The following is a 14,899-nucleotide window of genomic DNA, read 5'->3' on the forward strand; positions in this document are numbered from 1 at the left end:
GAGTTGTAAGACTCGGAATGTGGGCCTGACAGTACGGGAACTGTGGGACTGCACGTTCCTAGGGTTACCAGAAGTGGCGATACTGGGATTCTTCAAGTGTGAGCTTGCGGATTCAGTTTACTAGGAGGATCATTAGCTTCCTTGGACTGTACCATCTGAAGCCCAATGATAACATAAGTTTTGAGGTAATGCATGAAATTTGGATCAAACATGGTAAGGAAGATTTCGTTTTATCTAGTTTTTTTTTTAATAAAAGAAACAAGTGTGATTTCCCTCTCACACACCTTATCTACTGAAGTCAGATGTACCCCTGCTCACATTTACCAAGTTATGGAATTGGGGGTAGCAAGAAAAACTGGAAACAGAACAAAACAAAACTTCACTCCGGCATTTCAAAACTCTTCAGGGCTTTGTGTCTGAAGTCATTTAAACACCAGTCTATTCAAAGAATCATAGAATATGAGGGTTAGAAGGGACCTCAGGAGGTCATCTAGTCCAACCCCCTGCTCAAAGCAGGACTTAATCCCCAACTAAATCATCCCAGCCAGGGCTTTGTCAAGCCGGGCCTTAAAAACCTCTAAGGAAGGAGATTCCACCACTTCCCTAGGTAACCCATTCCAGTGCTTCATCACCCTCCTAGTGAAAAAGTTTTTTTCCTAATATCCAACCTAAACCTCCCCTACTGCAACTTGAGACCATTACTCCTTGTATTGGCTTCAGGAAAGGCAATCCTTAGAAGCAATGGCAAATCACTGTGTTAAAATAAACCAATGAAATAAAGTGCAATGAAGTCCAGGGACACACATGGCTCTGTTAATGTGCGTTCAAGCTAACACATCTGGCTACTCTGGCTGATGTTTTTACTGCTAATGGAACATGCAGCTGTTCCTATCCGATAAGGAAAGTGAGAGGAGAGTGTATTTTGAGCAGAGCCCTGTGGAAAATAAATTGATTAATGACACTGGGATTAGCCATACAGAAGACATTCAGAAGAGTGACAGTTGCTTTCAGGAGCTAGTACAGCATGCTATAGCATGCATCAAGTGGGCAAGAGCTGTTAGTTTAAAAAAACTATGACACATTAAAGCTACTGTAGTTTGGGTTTACAGCTCTCTACTTTACATTGCCAAGAAAACCTTTTTTTTAAAGAACAGACTAGTGCTTTCAAATATAAAGTTATTTGTCTGTTTTTACAGCTGAAGTCATTTCCTGCCTTGATTTACTAGCTACTATTTCTGATATTATGACATATTTCCAGCTATCTCATGCTACATCCCTAGCAGAATTTCCAGTTTGATTTAAAGCCACATATGATCTAAAACAAAAGAATGAGACCTAAATTTTCTAGGCTGGATCCTAGATTAAAAATTGACTGGAAGATATCTCTCTATTTACAATACCTGAAAAAAAACAAAAAAAACAAGCCTCATCTCTTAAATGTCTAATGGAATACGTTTTAAAATTACCCTATCAAATCTTTGGAAAAATTGCTACTTCATTTAAAAGCCTATAACTTCCAAAGAGATGCTTAGAGATTAAATTAAATTAAAGGATGGCCTTCTAACAAATCTTATGCTCCAGAAAGAAAATCAAATACAATTTAATTTCTTTTAGAACAACAAGGAAACAAGTTGTTCCAGAGATTCCTTTGTAATTATTTCTGAAATATTGGTAGTCAATACACTTTTATATGCAAGGCACTCTTTCCCATCTCCATTTCCACTGACATGGCATGTCCCCAGTTCTGCATGTTTCCCTAGGCAGGTGGATTCTGGTATCAACATTGAGTAGCTTGCAAGATCAGGGTCTATCTCATAGTAGAAGTGTACAGGTTAGTTTAACTTTTACCCTGATGTTGTTGGTTTCAAGTGTTCCGTAACACTGGCAGACTATATGAGTTATATGGCATCAGATCCAGAACTCACTGAAGTCAAAGGGCATTGGGTTAGGTCATAATTACTAAAGCATACTGATCTGTTACAGCATTCCAGAGAAGGCATTTAGAAGAGTGACAGTGGGTTTCAGGAACTAGTTTAACATAACATTACAACTTCCTGAGGCCTTCCTGAATATCCTTAGGGTGGTGCAGCACTACGCTGCCTTTAACTCACAACTGTGCCATAGAGGAGCTTAAAGGAAATAGCTTACATTTTCTGACAGCACTAGACTCTGATCTCACACTGGTGAAGAGCTAGAGTAGTCACACTGAAATCAATGGGTGTTTAAAAAAAAGAAAATCTGCTTTTAAGAGCAACTGAAATATCCTGGGGGGAACAAACCCCCAAAATCCTTTCCAGAAACAGCTTGGAGCATTCGGTGCCAAGTACTTAATGAGGGCAAGTCACTTTCCTTTGCATATATTTCCTGTGCAGGTAGCCTCATAACTGAATCAATCTGCATACCACATTTCATTGCTTTGCGTGTCTAATGTTTGAGAGCTGTACTTAAATTATAAGAATGTTTTGTATCCATTTTACACCCTAGATCCCAAAGCTGAGGACAGATGAAATAGGGGCAAAAGAAAGAAGCAGTTTAGTAATTTGGACCCAATTTTTAAAATGCACATGTGCACGATAAGGACCTATTAATATGCTTGTTTTCAGAACTATGTCCGTCCCTTTCAGTGATACTAATTTTTTTTCTTTGTTTCCACTGTTGTTGCCCATCTTTGATGCTGTCTTTCAGGGAACTAAGGGGAATTATCCTTTTGCCTAGCTTATTTTATTGAACTAGTAAAAACACTGTGGAAGATGGAGTTCCAATAATGATTATTCTTAATTTGTTTAATTTATTACTGCAGTACCAGATGTTGGTTACAAGTCTTCTCTTATAATTCATGTGACTCAGTTCGAAATTATGATAAAAATGTAGATATAACTTTCTTTTGGCCCTAATTCTGCATCATTAATGTTAATGGGAGATGATCATTTACTTCAATGAGTGTAGGATCAAGCCCGGTTTCCCAGCATGAGGAGGGACAGATAAAAAAAACCTTTAATAGTTAAATATCATTATTTATTATTATTAGTGCTGCAGTAGCACCCTAGGTTCCCCAGTCAAGGCCCAGGAGCACACTGTGCTAGGGTCTGTGTTATACCAATAAAATAAAAACCAGCAGGATCTTATTAAAGGGAAAAAGGCAAAATACCACATTTATTGTGAATACAGAAAGAATCATAGTAAGCAGTTAGTTATAGCTATAACATTCCATTCAATCTCATATTTATTCACACAGTCATTCACACACACACACACACACACACACACACACAGGTTATCATAGTTACCAGCCTTAGAGTTGCTCATGCCAAGCCACTGGCCAGGTGGCCTGGACATGAGGAGGGAGCAGGGCCTTGTCAGATGCTCATCTGATGCTCCTGGAAGTTGGTTTGCAGAATCAGACCCCAAAGTTCTCACTTTTTAGAGTCTATTTTTATAGGAATTTCTTCCTATGCCAGTCTATGGGAATTGCTTCATCATGCTGTTGCTGAATCAATCAGCAGATAGCACATTCCTGACGGCTCCAAGATGTTATCTTGTTCTTCGGTTCTCCCATTCTTGAGGCTGTTGGGTGGATTCCAGTCTGCCCTCCCGGTCCTCTGGTTATTTCCACTTGACGCCTTCTTCAGCCAATGGACACTAGATTCTTAGGCTGGCACCTCCCTGATCATTCAGTTATTATCCACACCAAGCATCCATCCACATACATCCTCTATCTCTATTTTAATCACAATTGTTAATACAACAAAAGGGCGGGGAGTCTCTGGGTGCTGTTTCTTTTGTTAGAGTATTGCTTTGAGTCCCTCTCTCTGTGAATTGCTTTGAGAACAGACTCTGTCTTAGAATGTACTAACACAATTAGCAGCTTGCAAGTTTCACACATAGAGGGAGAGAAACAGTACCAAAAACCAAGAGACCTCTTAATTAGTAATACCCTGGAATTTAAACTATGGGGACTCAAACTCATTTGTGATTTTAATACAGAACTTCTTTAATATGATCCAACATCTGTACAAACCAGACAGTCTCTGTTGCAAAATATTTACAATCAAAGTGGTAGGGTAAGAGGGCTGATTCTCTGCTGTCTTGCAATTTACGTAATAATTTATACCAGTGTGAAGTGAGAGAGGAATGTTGTCAAATCAGAATTCTCCACCTATCTATATTGATGGCAGGAATTTATTTTCACTCTACATAGGTGTAAATGACTGCATGGGGTACAAAGCAGTGGAGACAGTGTGGACTAGAAACAATCAGCTGTATTGCAAAGACCTTGAGATAGAATGGGGGCTTTTTGCAGATTTGTTGGACAATATACACACATTCTTGAGGAACTTGAGGTTAGAGATAAAAAATAAAATCCATGTGCTGAAAACATATAACACAAAGAACACAGAAGAGAATTGAGACACATTTTCCATTGCAAATTTGTCAGTAAAATTAAAAGTCTACTTGGATTCTTTGACTTTTTTTATTTAAATTTAGTAATCAAATATTAAAGATATTTCTAATTATTATGCATTTGTTTTAAAAATACTTTTTCTGTGGGGAATGCATATGATAATCCATTGGCTTCTAAAACAACTCCACATGTAGATGACACTAAACTGGGAGGAGTGGTAGATACGCTGGAGGATAGAGAGAGGATACAGAGGGACCTAGACAAATTAGAGGATTGGGCCAAAAGAAATCTGATGAGGTTCAACAAGGACAAGTGCAGAGTCCTGCACTTAGGACAGAAGAATCCCATGCACCACTACAGACTAGGGACCGAGTGGCTAGGCAGCAGTTCTGAAGAAAAGGACCTAGGGGTGACAGTGGACAAGAAGCTGGATATGAGTTGACAGCGTGCCCTTGTTGCCAAGAAGGCTAACAGCATTTTGGGCTGTATAAGCAGGAACATTGCCAGCAGATCGAGGGATGTGATCTTGCCCCTCTACTCGTCACTGGCAATGCCTCATCTGGAGTACTGTGTCCAATTTTGGGCCCCACACTACAAGAAGGATGTGGAAAAATTGGAAAGAGTCCAGCGGAGGGCCACAAAAATGATTAGGGGGCTGGAGCACATGATTTATGAGGAGAGGCTGAGGGAACTGGGATTATTTAGTCTGCAGAAGAGGAGAATGAGGTGGGATTTGATAGCTGCTTTCAACTACCTGAATCGGGGTTCCAAAGAGGATGGATCTAAACTGTTCTCAGTAGTACCAGATGACAGAACGAGGAGTAATGGTCTCAAATTGCAGTGGGGGAGGTTTAGGTTGGATATTAGGAGAAACTTTTTCACTAGGAAGGTGGGAAAGCACTGGAATGGGTTATGTAGGGAGGTGGTGGAATCTCCTTCCTTAGAAGTTTTTAAGGTCAGGCTTGACAAAGCCCTGGCTGGGATGATTTAGTTGGGGATTGGTCCTGCTTTGAGCAGGGGGTTGGTCTAGATGACCTACTGAGGTCCCTTCCAATCCTGATATTCTGTGATTCTATGTAGATAACAAATCTGCATATTCTATGTAATGTTTTTATGTACTGGGTTAACAAAGCAAATTTCTCTAGTTAAAAATATGCTTAGAAAGTACTAGGCTTGGAAAATATATATTTGCCTTTTTGATGTGGATATTATTTGTTTTTGTCAAACTCTACCCTGTGCTCTTAATTAAGTTTACTAGCCACAAGTGCATTTTAGGTGATCCAGATGACCTTTAAAGGGCCTGCAGCAGATGGTGGAAAGTCTGTGCTCTGTGCAGTATTCTGTTTTTGTCTGTTAAATAAGTATCTAATTACTCCCAGTCTTATCTTATTTCAACACTGTGTCACTAAATTACTTACATGGCTGTAACTGAAGTAATCCTTTGCCTATCTGATAAGCTTTAGCTTGACTTTTTGGGAAGTAACCTTGCACCTCATAATAATTTTCTTTGTGGAGGCTAGAGCATCTTTCAGTACTTTCCATGTAGATGAACCCTTGCCTTCATGCAACCCTACTGAAGTCAACGGGGGTTTGCTCAGGTTGCATCCACAGGAAGCTCACTGCACGATAAGGGTCTTGGTATATATTCAAAATACTCTGAGATTTTCTTCAGCAGCAGGATTTGAAGGAGTTGAAGAAACACTATTCCCTGCAAAGAAAACATTTTGGGATAGCTTAAGAACACTGCTAGTCACTACTTCATAAAGTAAATGGAACTCCCTTGTTCATTTACTTTTTATCTGTCAAATATAAGTTGGATTGGATGCTTGCTGTATAATGTAATAGCAGGTCTTCAGTCTAGTAGCAATATTTTTCTCCTTTTTTTCCTTCTCTGCTTTCAAATCAGTTGTACTACTTTGGAAATGACCACCGCACTATTTTAACCATTTAATTTCCTTTGAAATAAACGAGAGAACTATTTCATGCAAACCACATCTTACTGTATGATGGCACCATCCTATCTTGGACACTTAGTGCAAACTTCTGCAATTATTTAACCCCCTGTATGTTCTGTTGTCCCATGATGTTGTATCATCAAAACTTCCCCATATGGCAACATTTGTAGTCTCCTCTTTCTCCACACCTCACTGCTGGGGAAAAAAGCTGTCTTAGCTCTATTTACCTTTGTATAGGCTGTAAGTGCAGAGGGTGTTACACTTTTACATGATGAGATCCCAGCAGCTTTATTTTCCCTTGAACCTGTAGAGTAAACTCAGATGGTCCCACAAAAGTGGCTGATTTGATCAGTGCTCTCCATGAAGCATGACAGGAGATATACTTTGGTCAACCACAGGGATAAATGCAAAGTCCTCCACATAGGAAGGAAGGAACAATCAGTTGCACACATACAAAATGGGAAATGACTGCCTAGGAAGGAGTACTGCTGAAAGGGATCTGGGGATCATAGTGGATGCTAAATATGACAAGCTAAATATGAATCAAAAGGGTAACACTGTTGTGTGTGGGCACGAGGGAAGCAAACATCATTCTGGGATGTATTAGCAGGAGTGTTTGTAAGTGCTGATTAGGCCTAACTGGAGTACTGTGTCCAGTTCTGGAAACATGTGGAAAGTCCAGAAAAGAGCAACAAAAATGATTAAGGGTCTAGACCTATGAGGGAAGATTGAAAAAATTGGGTTTGTTTAGTCTGCGGAAGAGAACAGTGAGAGGCAACATAACAGTTTTCAAGTACATAAAAGGAGGAGGGAGATTTTTTTTCCCCTTAACCTCTGAGGATAGGACAAGAAGCAATGGGCTTAAATTGCAACAAGGGAGGTTTATATTGGACATTAGGAAAAACTTCCTAACTCTCAGGATGGTAAAGCACAGGAATAAATTGTCTAGGGAGATTGTGGAATCTCCATCATTGGAGATCTTTAAGAGCAAGTTAGACAAACACCTGTCAGGGATGGCCTAGATAATACTTAGTCCTGCCATGAGTGCAGGGGACTGGATTAGAAGACCTCTTGAGGTCCCTTCCATCCTATGATTGTATGGTTCTAAGTTATTGAACTAAACATGAAATAACTAACTGAAATTCTTTGTCCTGTGTTATACAGGAGGTTCCTTAGGCCTAATATTCCTTTTGTTGTCATTCCATTCACTTTCCCTGATCAGATTCCCAGAGAATTAAAGCAAAATAAAGGGAAAATGAAGAACCAAGATGCAGCTTAACAACCCCATACATTCAGGCTTCTGAGTTCCTGTAAATCCTTTATAAAATGACCCCTTTTTAAGTTCTTCCTATGGGCATGATATTCACAATTTTTAAAAAATAAATATGCCACTGAATCTAATAATGTTGGCTTTTGCAATTGATGTCCAGTAGAGTGGAGACAGATTGTGGAACAAATGCCTGAAGAAAGGACCATACCATTTATTTGCCAATCTATCTCCCATTCCATTCTGAGTAAAGGAAGAAGTTTGACCAGCTCTGTGCCAGGGAAGCTTTATTACAAGCATTCTAGTTGCAGTTATTGCATGATGACTTGTAAAAGAGCTCGTTTTGTGGTTTATATTTTTACATTTGCCTTCATGCAAAATTAAATTAACATTATTTTATCACCCTTCAGGCATGTTGCTGCAATTTCAGTTATATTGGATACAAGATCCAAATGCACAATATCAGCTTTTGATTATTTAGCTAATTTTACTCCCTCTAAGCCAGGCATTATTTTTCTTAGTCCCTTAACAAAACCAAATTCTATAAATAGTCTCCTGGCATGCAGTAAAAGGCTCCTTGCTAATATAGAATAGCTGGCAGTTTCTTATACTTGTGCTACAGATGCAGATAGAGGCTGAAGTGGTTTGGAGGAGATATAATCAAAGATTCCCTGCTGTTGCTGCACAACCACAAATAGTGCTGAAGCCATACAGCAGAATGCAAGGCAGCCTTGCAGCTGGGGATACCAGGGATGACCTAGCCAGGTGACTGTGGTACTTCAGGGAGAATGTCAAGTTTAAAAATAGCGGGTGTTTTTATGTTAGTTGTGGATTATGACACGTAGAGCCAGATTGTGTCTGGCTCAGGGCATGAGCCTGGCACAAAAGCTGTCTGACCAGAGAGAATGACAGCTGCTAGCGACCCCTAGAGCTGGAGGCCCCACTGTGAAAGAACAGCTTTGTTGCCTTATTCTCACACAACTGCAGCACTGAGTGGAGGTGGTCAGCTGCAGCTGGGAGCCTGCACTGCACCTTCCTAAGAGGGAAGAGAAGTGTGCATTCTTTTTGTGGGTCAAGGGTGCTCCAGGAGGCTTTGTGCAGTTGAGGCTATGCCTCCGTGAGCTCCCACTGCAATGGGGCAGCTCTTACAACCCCCAGCACTATACATTAGTGCCACTATTTTGTCAAGTATTTATGAGGCAGATTACTTAATTGAGTGGCACTTACAAAAATCCCATTGAAATCAATGGGTCTAGTGACTTAAGTCATGACTCAGCTTGAGTAAATGTTGCAAAATAAAACTCCAGTGCTAACTGCCCAATGCTTTCACAGCCTTCACCTGCTAGCAGGAGAGAGGAGAAACCCTTCCTGGCTATTGTGGAGAGACCGACACTAAAATTTCCCTGACCCTAAATCTGCTCCCCCTTCTTACGAGGCAGGAAGCCTTACATTTCACTTCCTGTAGGTCACATGTTTGCTCTCAGTCATGTGCCCTGCACAGTTTTGAAGGGCTCAAGGCTGCAACAGGCACAGTGGGATGTGTGCATATACCCCAGTGCCTTGTTACTGTCTCCTTATCCTTGCATTATGGGAGAGGGAGAATGGAAGTTCCTGATCCACATTCTCCATACCACTCCACTTTTATTGTGATCCCTCTTGTAAATGCCCTTTCTGAAATAATCAGTTCCAAACTTTTCAATCTCTCTTGATAGGAGAGATTTTCCATGCCCGTAATTATTTGTGTTGCTCATACCATTGATTTTGGTTGGTCCTTTACCTATCTGTTGTGATTTCTTCCCCCTCCCTCATGAAGCTAACCGTTTTCTTGTAATACTTTAAAAAACTGACATCAGTACAGAAATCTTCTATTCAATTATATTTAATTTGTATTGTCTAATATATCAATTCCTAGCTTGAGCTAAAGCAAATGTATAATTTAATTTTCCATTTAGAAATGCCATGGCTGGGTGTTAAACTGTTGTTGCTATAGTGAAACTGCATTAGCCCTGGTAACGAATTAAACAACTGTATATTTGCCATAGTGCAGCATAACAAGTCAATTTAGGTTCTGATCTTTGTAAATAGAGAATGTTAAAGTATTCAAATTTCACAGCTGCAAACTAACCTGCCTTTAGGTGTGCCTCCAGGAATTAACAAAATGTTTATGCATGAGTTTAAGAACTTAATAGCAACTGCAGGAGCTCTCTCTCTCTCTTTTTTACTTTTAAGCTAAAACTTCATAGCAAAGAAGTATAATTTATGGGTAGGCATTTTTGTTCCAAACAAATTCCCAAACCATGCAAGCAGCAAGGTTTAAAAATAAGCAACATTTCCTCAGGTGATAATCTTAGGGAATGTATAAAGGAAGAACCTCAGCATTATGCTTATAAATGCCTGCATTTTTAATGAGTTGTCTTATTATAGCTAAAGATGGCTCACACAAAAACTCCATCTAGAACATTTGGGGAAGGAGAGTAAAAGCTTGAAAATTATTCTGAATTTAGCAGTTGGAGTCCCACTCTCTGTACAGCTGAATGTGAAGATGACCAAACTGTGGCTAACAAAGCATGTGCCTGATCCAACTCCAGCTGAAATCTAATGAGAGTCTTTCCATTCATTTTCGTAGGAGTTGGATCAGATCTGAAGGGACAAAACCTGGCCCCTTTGAACTCTGTGAAAAAACTCCAGTAGGCTTCACTGGATCCAAGATTTTGCCTTATGAACCGTTTTTTTTTTTAAATGGCCTCTAATTTAGCAGATGAAAAATTGTGCCTGCAATTGTTGAGTGTAAAATTTTGGCATGAAAATGTTAAAGAAGTTTATATTTATTTATATGCTTTTCTTTGGTAGTCATAGCTGTAGTAGCTAAGCACCTCTCACACTTTAATGACTGAATAGATTGGAGAGCTGGAACATAGACCGATTAAGTCATTTGTGTAGCAAAGCCAGGAATAAGACTCAGATATTCTGACTCCTAATCTAGTGCCTTAAACGTAATACACTTTCCTCAGCCTTTCCTCTTCAATAATTTAAGATCCTCAAAAACATGATCATAACTCTGAATTGGAAATGTTAAATACAGTGACTCATTCTCACAAAAGTGCCAGGAGATCTTTAGGGCTATTTTCAAAAACCATACTATACTTGTGCATATACACAACTGTGCTCTTACTTTGTTCCACAGGGTGGAAGCTACAGCATTACTTACATATGCAAGAGAGAGATTTTCCAGGTGCAAAACCTATTTGTACATGTCACTTCTATACCTCCATTCACAATAATGGCAGTTATTATGCCATCAATTTTCTTAACTTGAGGTGTTATGTATCACTTTCCGACTTTATAATAAAATCTAAAATCTCACTGCATGTTGAGAGGAATTGTAGAATAAAAAAGTACAAACTTGTATAGCTTCCACAAATTATAATGTCCTTGTAAAAATTAATAATATCCAAGCCTCCTTAACGAGTCAGGCAGTTATGACTATTATAAGAAAATTATATACATATAATAAGGGCAAACATTTTCAAATTTGGGTGCCTAAATGTTAGACATCTAAACACATACTTGGCTACAATGGCAACTGCAGGTGTACAGTTGCTCTGAAAATCTGATTTCTGTATACACTGAAGAGTAGACAGTTGAGGAACTTCACTCTTGTGTCATAGGGAGAATTGTTAATTGCACCTACTTATGCCAGCTATGTTCTTTGAGCTCTAGTGGGATTCACAGCTAGGGATTCTGCCAGTCAGGTGCAGCTTAAATCTCCAGCTGGGGCTCCATAAAAGCCTTGGTAAAGAGATTTGTGGAATCATAACATCACTTAGCAGTCCTAACCTGCTTCCCTGATCAGCAACACCCCTTTTTGGGGTGGCAGTGGCCAGCTGCAGACCGATAGCTGAGGAGATGTTGAGGGACATCCCCACTCCTGTCAGATGTTTCCTTGTTAGCAGTTCTCTGCCAGCATCTGCTGATGAACACCCTGTAATGAATCTGGCTGTTATCTTTATGGACTTCATGCCTCGATGGCTTCTTCCAGTTGGCCATGGTCTGGTACCAGTGATTGTTGCAGCTACCTTTTTTTCTGCCCTGGTGGGGATTTTTTAACAAGTCGCCACCTTTCTTTGCTCTTATCCTCCATAGAAGTTCCCCAGTTATGTGTTAAGCCTAGACAGTCCCTGCATCTTTGAAATCAACATTCTGATGTAAAAGAGTTTGCTGCCCTTCCTTGACTGTTAAATGGCAAAGTTTTGTCCTTTAGACTTGATTCTGATCTCACACTGGTGTAAATAAGGAGTAAATTCACTGAAGTCAAATGATGATCATGGCGTTTATAATTAAAGGCAAACTTACAAGGACATCCCATCTTTGCCTGAAACCTTCTCTCTCCCATCCTTTATCTGTTTATGCTATTCTTTCAAACTGAAGTCGTCTTCTTATACACAGAACAGGCACAGCGAGTGGCAGCACTAGCTTCCACATAGTTCATTGTTGATGTGATATCATTCTAAAGGGGAAAAGAGAGATCACTGCCCATGTCTGCCCTTTTTGTCATAGGAATACTTTTCCACTAGAAACTTTACTAATACCAACACACTCATCACGTACAGGCTCCCCTGTCCTCCCCTCTCACTCAATCTTTAAATATTTCTATTTAGAAGAGAAAAAGTCATTTAGTAGCCACTTTTTTCTAAAAGAGATGCTCTAGGAATTATTTGGGGGAAATTCTATGGTGTTTGTTTTCCACAAAGACTAAATGATTACAATGGACCCTTCTGGCCTTGGAACCTGTGAAATCAATGACATGCTTTGCATTATTGTCCCATTATACCTAGAGTGAGTAATTAAAAAAAAAAAAAGAGATAGGAACATGACAATTCAACCTAACATTCAAAATAATAAGCAAGAAACTACATAACCACCCTGCCTAAGGTCCCCAACTTAATTGCACAATGTTAATCTTTATCCAGTTTGGTATTTCCCACCATTTAGTAAATGAAGATGTAATATATGGGAGGAAAAATCATATCCTGTCTGAGCCAAGATCAGATTGCTAGGAACTAAATAAATAAAATAAAGTTGTTCTGCATAGTTTAGTTCTTATCTGACATTATTGGATCAAACCCCCCACTCCCTTGAAGGGCCAGGCTATTTTTTCCTTGTTCTAATGCAATCTCTTTTTATTCTCTATTTATGGGACTGACTTCCAGCTTGTCCACTCTACAGGAGCAAGGGGAGGAGCAATGCACTTCCCCCATCTCCTTGGTTTCCCTTAGATTTGTCCATGCAAGAATCTGAATGGGGAGCATAGACTCTGCTCCCTGACATGTGATAAAAGCTAGAGAGTGCGGTATGAGGAGGATTAAGTCATGGTGGGTTGGGCATAGAGGGAGAATAAGCTGCTTGCTCTTTGAGGGTAGTCAAGCTTGTGTAGCAGTGTGCATGGCTTGGGAGCTAACAAAAGCAATTCTGTCTGTGCCAGCTAGATTTCCTCCTAGGGACTCCAGCTGTTTTGCTGGTCTTCAGCACACACTACAGTATAGCTGACAGCGCCTTATATTATGTAACTATACTTCATAATACTTTCGCTCAAACCTACTCCCTATAGAGCCTGATTCAAACTCTATTGAACTCAATAGAAAAACTCCCATTGATTTCGGTGAGCTTTGGATAAGATCTTTAGGAGTTATCTTTGCCTGAATCTCCTGTCTTTATAAAGCAAATGAATCAAAGTTATTCACAAAGTATTTTTTCCAAAAAGTAATAATCTGTGTTCCAAAAGAAAACAACTAACTGCTGTAATTAACTATATATCTGAATATCAGTCCCTAGAACACTTAGCAAATGAACATGTAGTGTGATTAACGTGCAAGTTAGCAGTATGTGAGTGAACAAGCACAATAGAAGAAACATCCAGGCTAGTGCATCACAAAATATACTTTGTTCATTTATTTTGACAGTTGTTTCATTTGACTTATTTGTGATAATGCTTAATATGATATTAATTGGACTGGAGTATATTTTGTTAAAGAATAAGTCAGTAATATGAAACTTCAGAGCAGTCTTGTGCTACTAAATTAAATGAAAGGTGCATAAATGAATGTATCACTTGGTTCTGCAATTTATCACATATGGATATTTCATACATACACATGCATGCTCACACACTTGTCAAAAGCTAAAATGTCTTGCACTTTATGAGCAATGGATTTTCAGATGGAAGTGTCGGACATGTCCAAACATGTCTCAGGGAACTGTCAGCGATGATAGTTTTGGGGTAAGGAGTGCAAATAGGGTGATTGTTTTCATAGAGTAGTGGGGATTTATTTAAAAGACTTAAATAACGTTTGGAAAACTCCAACGTGCTGCTGAGCATTTAAATACTGTATGTCATGCTCATCATGAAATGCCTATAGTGTGCAAAATAATACAGCATACTCTTGGCCCAGTGTTTATTTTCTAAACAATTTAAAGCTGCTTTGTGACCTGCGACTCATTTCTCTGAAACACTTAAGGATTCTCTGTGTTTTCTTGTGCAAGCATTTAAATAAATGTGTGTGTGTATATCTATTTTAGGCAACCTGTAATTAAGACTGAAAGAAAGGTTGTTGATTAGTGAGGAAGTGGAATGGTGAAATTTTAAAATACAGACCTTGATCAAACATTAGCTGCGTTGAAACAAGCAATAAAAGGCATTATGGGATCTGTCATTTTGTGAGATGTGGAGCTAGGGTGCACAAGAAAAGGTGCAAGTGGCAATCCTAGGAGATAAAGGATGTGTAGCATACAACAAACATGAAATTTATTCTACCCGATGCTTAGAGCAGCATTTTTCAGAATGTGGGGCACATCCCATTGGGGGAGGTCATCAAATATTAGCCAGGAGAGAGCTGACTGTTCTCTCAGCTATTCTTCAGCATATCCAGCTGTTATGGGTGTGAAGAAAGTTTTCAAAATATGACCCAAGTGAAACTGGTGCAGACTACTTCCTGAATTTGCAAAGAATCTTAAAAATTAGCTCTGGCATGTGAACTGCCTCATTCATTTCAGTGTGTGCTAACTCACTCAAATGATGATTCTTTAAATATTTACCTTAACTATTTCACTATAATAAGAGAGTTAAAGCATCATAATATGAAGGTCTACACCAGCATTTCCCACAGTGGGAATGTAGCAGACCACAAAGGACTAGCCAGAGGATATGGAAGATGTGCCTTTTAATAACATATAGTAGAGTTATGATGAGGAGCATGATCAGTTAAATTTTCTGGAAGG

Source organism: Eretmochelys imbricata, chromosome 11, assembly GCF_965152235.1.
Source record: "Eretmochelys imbricata isolate rEreImb1 chromosome 11, rEreImb1.hap1, whole genome shotgun sequence".
NCBI classification, from domain to species: domain Eukaryota; kingdom Metazoa; phylum Chordata; order Testudines; family Cheloniidae; genus Eretmochelys; species Eretmochelys imbricata.